At 34.4% G+C, this 10,214-nt stretch overlaps 1 non-coding gene across 1 annotated transcript; it reads left to right on the forward strand.

Annotated features, from left to right (window-relative positions):
- The first annotated feature begins 7,859 nt into the window (after nucleotides 1-7,859).
- LOC139856299 (small nucleolar RNA R71) lies at nucleotides 7,860-7,966 on the forward strand. Its single transcript, XR_011761789.1, has one exon. It is a non-coding gene; the product is annotated as a small nucleolar RNA R71 (small nucleolar RNA).
- The last annotated feature ends 2,248 nt before the right edge of the window (nucleotides 7,967-10,214 follow it).

The raw sequence follows: 10,214 nt of genomic DNA on the forward strand, positions 1-10,214 counted from the left end.
TAGGATCAAAGTTTGGATCATTTAACTATGTAAACATGTTACACTACTCAATTTAGCAATAATTCATGTCAAAAATTGGCCATAACCTGTTTATATCAAAAAGCCCCAAATTGCTCAAGAATACAAACCCTAGATTTCTAAAAATTTTGAAGTTTTTGGCTTCAAATCATGTTAAATTGCATCAATCTAGGTTATACATGCATAAAATACTAACAATTTAACACTAATTACACTAGAAATTAACAAAATCAAATTAGAAAAAATATAGCTCAAGAACACTAAAAATCAAATTTAAAGAGATTTATGGGTGAAATTGTTACCCTTTTTGATAAACTCCTTATCAAATTCATGTTTAGAGCGGATTGTAGCGAGAAATTTGGTTGAATTTGGTGAAAATTTGATGAAAATTGAGAGGTATGTGTGTGTATGCTCGTATGTGTGTGTGAGTATGAAATGGGACAGAGAGCAGCTCGCCGAGCTTTTTGATTCTGGCCAATTTTTCAGCTCCATGCGATCGCATGGAGTTGAAGTTCAAAACCCATGCGATCGCATGGAGGTCCGGGTACAGAACTTTTTGGCCTTTTTTTTTTTTAGAAATAAAAACCTTAAAACTTATAAAACATATAATTAAAAAATTTTAAAAATTTGTTTCTTTTTAGGATGAGGGCGTTTCGGATCGATGTCCTAATCCGTCCCTCGACAAAATTTTAAAATTTGTCAATTCAAAGCGCGGTTTTAAAAGTAAGATTTTTGGGTTTTTTAAAATGTTTTTGGCATACTTTAGATCAATAAGATTAAAAATAATGATAATAAAAGTTCTCGTCCCTCCCTTGGGTAGAGCAATTTCGGTTCAACGACCTAGTTTTCAACTCACAACGAATTTTAAAAATCCAAATTTTTAATTTAACGAAATAAAGTAAATTTTTGTTTTTAAATTCACACCAAACTTAAATTTAAAATGCACAAAATTAAAAATTCATATTAAAAATTCACACCAAACTTAAATTATATATTTTTTTTGTTTTTATACATACAAACTTATATTAAAAATATTAATTTTTCAAATATTTACAATTTTAAATATATTAATTTTAAAAAGTTACATTAATAATTTAATATTAATATATTAAATTAAAAAACATAATAAAATTAAAAATTAAAAATCTTTTTGGTCTTTTATCCCACTTTAATCAATCAAATATTATCAAAAATATACGCCCCTCTTTTCGGTAAAGTAATTTCGACTATTTTACCTAGTTTTACTCCTGAAGAATTTCTGAAATATTTTGGTTTGAATGATTAAAGATATTTATGCCTTAGGAATAAACGGTAAATTTCGCAGTTATGTAATAAATTTTTGTATGACATCAATAATTTCGGTCGCAAAACCTAATTTTATTGAATATAAATTTAATACTTTATAGCGAACGATTTAGCATTTATTATCAAAAGGTTAAAAATAAAAATAAAAATAAAAACTGAAAACTGTACAAACTTACCTGTGAAATAGAATTCTTAGTGACCTGCTTTAGCCCACTCATAAGATAGTCGGACTAATTGGTTTTCCATAGCTACATAGGCATAACCTCGAGCATTTAACGTTTTTTCTTTGAAACATATGAACGGTCCATCTCTGCATAAAGTAACGAATTCGGTATTGGAATATGTTTGATTCGTCGAACATTTTCCTTCATGTGACCATTTTCCGCATTTGTGACATCTTTCAAGGTGTCGTGCTCTTCTTTTCGCTGCGGATTTTGATTTTCCTTTACCAAACAGTAACTTATTATTTTCGTTTCTGGATTCTTTTCTTACTCCGTCCAATTTACCTCTGATTAATGATACCAATTCACTTGGAAGGGTGTCATTATTACGTTTAGTGATCAAAGCGTGTAGCATTAGACCATGGTTTAGTTCATAGGAAGTCTTCATCTCGTAAAACCTAAAAAAAATAAAAATTCAGAATGGGGGGAGAAGACTAGTTCTTTAGGGTCTGCTAGGGAAAGACCATTCGGATTCCATTCTCGAGAACTACACGAAAACAGAAAATCTAACTCTAACAGAAAGACATATTATCCTAAAAAGATTTGAACCTCCCTACACTTAGTTGAAATTGTGATTAACGTTATTTTCAATTGGATCATCAACAACTTGTATATCTTTGACTTTTATTTCAATCCATTTGTTGATTTCCTCCGTAACTTTCACAATTCAACTAACATCGCCTTTTCTTTTGGTGATAAATTGGTTATTAATCGGTTACATAACTTAAAGTTTCCCTTAATCCTAGCATCGTGAATCCGTTTATAAAGTTTCTTCGTTGAACTGTTAAAAACGGGTTCATCTAATTTCGTATCATCAACGGGGTTCTTTGTGATCGGATCCTCATTAAGTGTTTCTTCATCTTCCCCACACTTATGCATTTTTATTGGTTTAACAGTTTTGGTTAGTGGAGATCTAAACTTTCGGTTCACAAAGGTGATCGATTTATCACCATCCCTAAGTGTCATTCTTCCTTCTCTTACATCAATGAATGCCTCGGTGGTTGCTAAAAATGGGCGACCTAAAATTAGAGGAATATCAAGGTTTTCCTCCATATTAATCACTATGAATTTTGCAACAAAGGTCAAACTTCCCACGTTAACAAGTAAATTATTTGCTATTCCAACCGGGTGTTTAATGGTTTGGTCAAATGATTGAACACCTATTTTGGTTGGTTTTAATTTACCCATACCTAATCTTTTGTATAAGGAAAGAGGTATAATATTTGCACTTGCTCCTAAATCTGCGAGTCTATTATATACAGCACCATCATTAAGCAAGCAAGAAATGATAAATTCACCCGGGTCTCCTGCTTTAGTAAGTCGAGTTGGTTTGTAAACCTTTTTCGGGTGTTCTTTTCTTGGTTCTTTCACTTCTATTTGAACTTCTTGTTCACATTTTTCTTCGTTTCTTGGAATGGGAGGTTTGTATAAGAATTCTTCTTCATCACTCCAATTTGAATCCTCCCTATTTTCCAATTTTGATTTTTCATATGTTGTTGATAACATATTTATGTTTTCATTTTGAAGGTTTTCTTGGGTGGTGAAATTATGATTGACTTCATTGTCAACTTCCATCGGACCATGTATGTAATGTTTAACTCTGTGACCATTAACTTTAAATTCAATCCCATTTGAATTTATTAACTCTATCGTTCCGTACGGGAAAACTCTTTTGACTATGAATGGTCCAGACCATCTTGATTTCAATTTTCCAGGAAATAGCTTGAATCGTGAATTGAAAAGAAGAACTCTGTCTCCTTCTTTAAATTCTTTTGAACTTCTGACTCTTTTATCATGCCATTTCTTCGTTCTTTCCTTATAGATTAACGAATTTTTGTATGCTTCATGTCTTAATTCTTCTAATTCATTTAATTGACTTAACCGTAGACGTCCGGCTTCATGTAAATCAAGATTACATGTCTTCAAAGCCCAAAATGCGTTGTGTTTAATTTCTACTGGAAGATGACATGCTTTTCCGTAAACGAGTTTAAAAGGTGTGGTACCAATTGGAGTTTTGTAGGCTGTTCTAAAAGCCCAGAGTGCATCCTCCAATTTCATGGACCATTCCTTCGAATTTGATCCTACGATTTTCTCTAGAATACGTTTTAAAGCTCGGTTGGTATTTTCAACTTGTCCACTTGTCTGTGGATGATAAGCACTGGAGATTTTATGAGTTACTCCATATCTTTTGAGAACTTTCTCAAGTTGATTATTACAGAAATGAGTACCTCGATCACTTATTAAAGCTTTCGGTGTTCCAAACCTTGCAAAAAGATGTTTTAAAAAGTTGACTACAACTCGTGCATCATTAGTCGGGAGAGCTTGTGCTTCCACCCATTTAGATACATAATCAATGGCAATGAGAATTTAGAGATTATTATGAGATTTTGGAAATGGACCCATAAAGTCAATACCCCAAATGTCAAATACTTCACATACTTGAATGACATTTTGTGGCATTTCATCACGTTGACTTATTTTTCCGGCCCTTTGACATGCATCACAGGATTTGTAAAGAAGGTGTGCGTCTTTGAAAATTGTAGGCCAATAGAATCCAGCATCGTAAACTTTTCTTACTGTGAGCTGAGGCCCATAATGCCCTCCTGTTGGTCCTGTGTGACAATGGTTTAATATTTTACTAGCTTCATCTCCGAATACACATCGGCGTATTATTCCATCGGGACAACTTTTAAACAAATGTGGATCTTTCCAGAAATAGTGTTTTATATCACTAAAAAATTTCTTTCGTTTTTGGTACGACAATCCTTTTTCAAGGAATCCACATACTAATTAGTTTGCATAGTCTGCAAACCATGGAATTTCATTATAATCTATCTTCAATAGATATTCATCAGGAAAGTTGTCTTGTATGGCCGATTCATTTAGAACTTCTAATTTGGGATTTTCAAGACGAGAAAGATGATCAGCGGCGAGATTTTCTGCTCCCTTTTTATCTCGAATTTCAATATCGAACTCTTGTAAGAGTAAGATCTAACGAATTAATCGTGGTTTGACATCTTGTTTCGAAAATAGGTATCTAAGAGCAGAATGGTAGGTATAGACCACCGTTTTAGCTAGAACGAGATATGAACGAAATTTGTCAAAAGCAAAGACAATATCAAGGAGTTTTTTTTCAGTAGTTGTGTAATTCATTTGTGCTCCTTGTAACGTCTTACTAGCATAATATATAGGTTGAAATCGTTTTTCAATCCTTTGTCCTAAAACGGCTCCCATTGCAGAATCACTTGCATCGCACATAAGTTCGAATGGTAGATTCCAATTTGGAGTTATCATGATCGGCGCATTAGTGAGTTTTATTTTAAGAATATTAAAAGATTTGATACATTCATCTAAAAAGATGAATGGAGCATCCTTTTCTAGGAATTTATTCATAGGAGTGGCAATTTTAGAAAAATCTTTTATGAAACGTCGGTAAAAATCGGCATGCCCTAGAAAACTCCTAACTCCTCTAACATTGGTGGGATGTAGAAGTTTAGCAATTACATCTACTTTAGCTCTATCCACTTCAATTCCTTCCTTTGAAATTTTATGACCAAGAACGATGCCTTCTTTAACCATGAAATGGCATTTCTCCCAATTAAGTACTAGATTTGATTATTCGCATCTAATAAGTATTCGTTCAAGATTAACTAGACATGATTCAAATGTATCACCGAAGACTGAAAAGTCATCCATGAAAACTTCCATGCATTCTTCTATCATGTTGTGAAAAATCGCCATCATGCACCTTTGAAAGGTTGCAGGGGCGTTGCAAAGTCCAAATGGCATGCGTTTGTAAGCAAAAGTACCATAAGGGTACGTGAATATGGTTTTCTCTTGATCCTCGGGTGCTATTGGAATTTGAAAATATCCGAAAAAACCATCAAGAAAACAATAGTAACTATTTCCGGCTAATCTTTCCAACATTTGATCAATGAAAGGTAAGGGAAAGTGATCTTTTCTGGTGGCGTCATTTAATTTTCTACAATCAATACAAACACGCCATCCTGTTACAGTCCTAGTAGGAATAAGCTCACTTTTCTCATTTGTGATGACAGTCATGCCACCCTTCTTAGGTACGCATTGAACTGGGCTTACCCATGGACTATCAGAAATTGGATAAATTAAACCTGCATCAAGCAGTTTAATAATTTCTTTCTTAACAACATCTTGCATATTAGGATTTAGTCTTCGTTGGCGTTGCACATACGTTTTATGACCTTCTTCCATAAGGATTTTATGTGTACAATACAAAGGACTTATTGCTTTAATATCATGAATTTTCCATGCAATAGCTGGTTTATGAGCTTTTAGCACAGAAATGAGTTGAGATTTTTCATTTTCAGTAAGAGAAGACGATATTATTACAGGTAATTCAGACTCACCATGTAAATAAGCATATTCCAAATGGTTTGGAAGTGGCTTTAACTCTAATGTCGGTGGTTCTTCTATCGATGATTTATATCGATATCTATCTTCCTCTTTTAGCATTTGAATTTCTTCTGTTGTTGGTTCATATCCATTAGCCATAAGTGTAGCTAACATTTCAGTTTCATCAATTGGTTCAGTTCCTTCTCCTAAAGAACATTCTCATGTTCCTTGTAATTCTGGAAATTCTTCTAACAATTCTGCATGTGAATCTATAGTTTGAATGTAATAACATGTATCATCTGCAGATTGCGGTTGTTGCATTACTCTATCAACTGAAAAAGTAACACTCTCGTCCTCTATACTTAGGGTCAGTTTCTTACCAAACACGTCTATTATTGCTTTGGCCGTGTTTAAGAATGGTCTTCCTAATATGAGAGGAACTCGAGAATCTTCTTCCATGTCCAAAATAACAAAATCTACTAGAAATACTAAAGTACCAACTTTAACTAGCATGTTCTCCATTATCCCTCTAGGATATTTTACTAATCGATCGGCTAGTTGTATGCTTATTCGTGTAGGTTTCAATTCTCCAACGTCTAGTTTAGCGTATAATGAATATGGCATTAAATTTATACTAGCACCTAAGTCTGCCAATGCTTCTATTGAACTAAGACTTCCCAGAAAACATGGAATTGTGAAACTTCCTGGATCTGATAATTTTTCTGGTATCTTATTTAACAGCACTGTAGAACAATTAGCATTCATAGTAACAGCCGAGAGTTCTTCCATTTTCTTTCTATTTGTGATCAGATCTTTCAGAAATTTAGCATATCTAGGCATTCCTGAAATCACATCAATGAAAGGAAGATTGACATTTATCTGTTTAAACATATCCAAGAATTTGGATTGCTCGGCTTCAAGTCTCTCTTTTCTCATTTTACTCGGGTAAGGAAGTGGTGGTTGGTATGGTTTAACATAAGGTTTAGCCTTAACTGTGTTATCTTCATTAACCTTTTCAACTACCGGTTCTTTTTCCTTATCTTGTTCAGGTTGTGGTTCTTGTGGAGTAGGAATAGCGTCCTCAGAAATTACAGGTATTTCTGGTGGTTTAAGTGTAATACCACTTCTTGTGGTAATGGCTTTAGCTGTTTCATTTCGGGGGTTAGCATTTGTATCACTATGTAAACTTCCCGGTTTTCTTTCACCTATTAACCTTGCTAGGTTACTTACTTCTTGTTCCAAATTTTGAATAGAAGCTTGTTGATTTCTAAATGCTTGAGCATTTTGTTCATTGGTTTGTTTCTGAGATGTGAAAAATTGTGTTTGAGAATCAACTAGCTTCGACATCATGTCTTCTAAATTTGGCTTTTTATCATCGTTTGTGGTGGTTTATTTTGAAAATTAGGTCTTTGCTGGTTGTAAGTATTATTGAATACTTGTTGATTACTAGAACCTTGTTGGTTATTATATGGAACATTTCAGTTATAGTTCTGGTTTTGATTATAGATCGGTCTTGGCGGTTGATAATTATTCTGATAATTATTTCCAGGCCTTTGGTTTATGTATGAAACATTCTCTCTTTATTCCATTGTTAATTCAATACTGAGACAATCTTTTGCCAAATGTGGTCCTCCACACTTCTCACAACTAATTCGTATTGAGTGGATATATTTAGTCATCTTTTCCATTCGTCTCTCGACAGCATCTATCTTTGCGGAAATGGAATCTAAATCATGGCTAGAATCGGCTCTAGCTGCTTTAGATGATCTAACGATATCTTTTTCTTGGTGCCACTCATGTGAGTGGGAAGCAGTGTTATCAATAATTTTGTAAGCGTCAGTTGCGGTTTTCTTCATAATTGAACCACCAGCTGCTATATCGATGTCTTTTCTTGTAGTGATGTCGTATCCTTGGTAGAATATTTGTACTATTTGACAGGTGTCTAAACCATGTTGCGGACATCCTCTTAATAACTTTTCAAATCTTGTCCACGCCTCATAAAGAGTTTCATTTGGCTTTTGTGTGAATGTAACAATTTCCCCTTGAAGTCTCACGGCTTTAGATGCCGGAAAAAATTGTTTAAGAAAATTTTCAACTAAAACGTCCCATGTATCAATCGCCCCTTCAGGTAACGATTCTAACCAATCTTTGGCTTCTCCCTTTAAAGTCCAGGGAAATAACATGAGATATATCTGTTCATCCTCAACTTCTCGGATTTAAAATAGTGTGCAGATCCTATTAAAAGTACGAAGATCTTCATTTGGATCTTCCTTCAGCGCACCGCTAAATTGGCATTGATTAGTCACCATGTGTAGAATTTGTCCTTTGATTTCATAACCTGGCGCATTAATGTCAGGTTGAGTAATTGCGTGACCTTGGCCAGTGCGTTTAGCTCGCATTCGGTCTTTCATACTTAGAGGTTCCAGATTCTCCATAATTGAATTTATTGAATCTGAATCACTATAGGATTCTGATTTAATGGTTGGTTCCTCGACAATCTCTATTTGAATGATTGGTGGTTCCGGAGGAAAAATTAATGGTTCAGGATCTCGGAATCGTCCCTGAATATTCTTCGGATTCTCAATTGTGAGGTCGGTTTCAAAAAATGGATTATCGGAAATTTGTATTGGAGTACTTGGTCGACTGGATGACGATTCTAAAGAAAAATCAACGGCGACAATATTTGCTAGATGTCTTGATCGAGTTACAGGTGGTGAACGTACAAAAGGTGGTGAACGTTTTGCTCGGTGCATTCACTGAATATCCTATTAGTTTTTAAAAAGAAAGAAAAATTATATAAGTTATCAAATTAATAGACTTTTCTGATTTTGCCCACGTTTCGAATAGCCAAAAGATGCAGCAGAGGGGCAGGATTCGTTTGGTCTCAATATAATTAAGTACTGTTTGGCTCCAATAACCCAGTCCACGTACAAATCCAACTATTACTACGAACCAGAAAATTTTGATGTCTATCAATTTAACCACTTAAAATAATTTTTTCGTTTGAAATTTTAAAGAAATTTAGAGAAGAAATAGAAAATTCTATGTCCTAAAAACTAGAGTGTCGAGAAATAAGAAAGAAAAAGAGCGCGTCGAAAAACGTCGAAAAATAAAAGGTCGAAAAATAAAAATAAGAATGTAGCGCGTCTGTAGCGACCCGACCAAATCGTCATTGACGGCGCCGTCTACTTAGGTCCCGTTACGTGGTCATAAGTCTTTAAAACAACGTTTGACCAAAAGATATGTCGCATTCATTTCAAATGTAAAGGTTGTTCAAGTTTACAAGAATAGTTCCACCACAAGTTACGATACAAAGTTTTAAGTACAAATGAAACTTATGCGACACAATTTAAAAGTATCCAAAAGACGCTCCATGTATGCATATATACTCGACATCCAATGCAAGTATCAAAATAATGAGCGGAAGCATGTATCATGTATCGTTCAAGGACCTGAGAAAATCATAGAAATCTGTCAACGAAAACGTTGGTGAAATCATAGGTTTAAGTAAGTAAGTACAAGTGAACCACAAGATTTGCATCAATGAAATAATAGTAATACATTCCAAAAGTTTGTTTCACGAGCACCCAATTATCAAAGCTTAACATTCCTTCCATTGTATACCCCATCCATAGTGCTAGAACAAACACTGATTCTCGAAAATATATTTCATCCGTAGACGGTAGCGAACCGTCAAGGATGAGGGTTGTCAACCCATATGGCCATATAACATAAGTTCTCGCTTACACCCGGCAAGTGTAACTAATGATAATCGAATTGAGGATTTTTGTTCTAAACTCGTATGTAGAATGTTTGTTTTCCCGTTCTTGTGTTCACTTAGTTCAAAAGAATCGTTTATGTTTTCTCATCCCAAATATAAGTTCAAAAAGAGTAAAAGTGGGACTATGATCTCACCTTGAGTGCACGAGTAGTAAAGTACTTCGACAAGTAAACGTGTGCAAAGAACAATGCTAGTCTTGACCTAAACAATAGGTTTGTATCAATAACGGTAAACACGATAGGTCAAAGATGTTCAATTAGTCCTATGGCTCGTTACGACTCAATAATGTAGCATGTGAATCAAGTTGTCATGTTTCATGCAAGATACAAGTATAAAAGCATGTTAGAACGATTGCACAACCATTTGGTTAAGTTTGATTAAAAGTCAAACTTGGTCAAAGTCAAAGTCAACGGGGTCGGGTCGGGTATCCGACAATTTTTCTAAGTTATATAATCATATATGAGCATGTTGGCCAAGTTTCATGTTAATCGGAGGTCCGTAGCATAGCAAACATTTTT

Source organism: Rutidosis leptorrhynchoides, chromosome 6 (genome assembly GCF_046630445.1).
Source record: "Rutidosis leptorrhynchoides isolate AG116_Rl617_1_P2 chromosome 6, CSIRO_AGI_Rlap_v1, whole genome shotgun sequence".
NCBI lineage: Eukaryota > Viridiplantae > Streptophyta > Magnoliopsida > Asterales > Asteraceae > Rutidosis > Rutidosis leptorrhynchoides.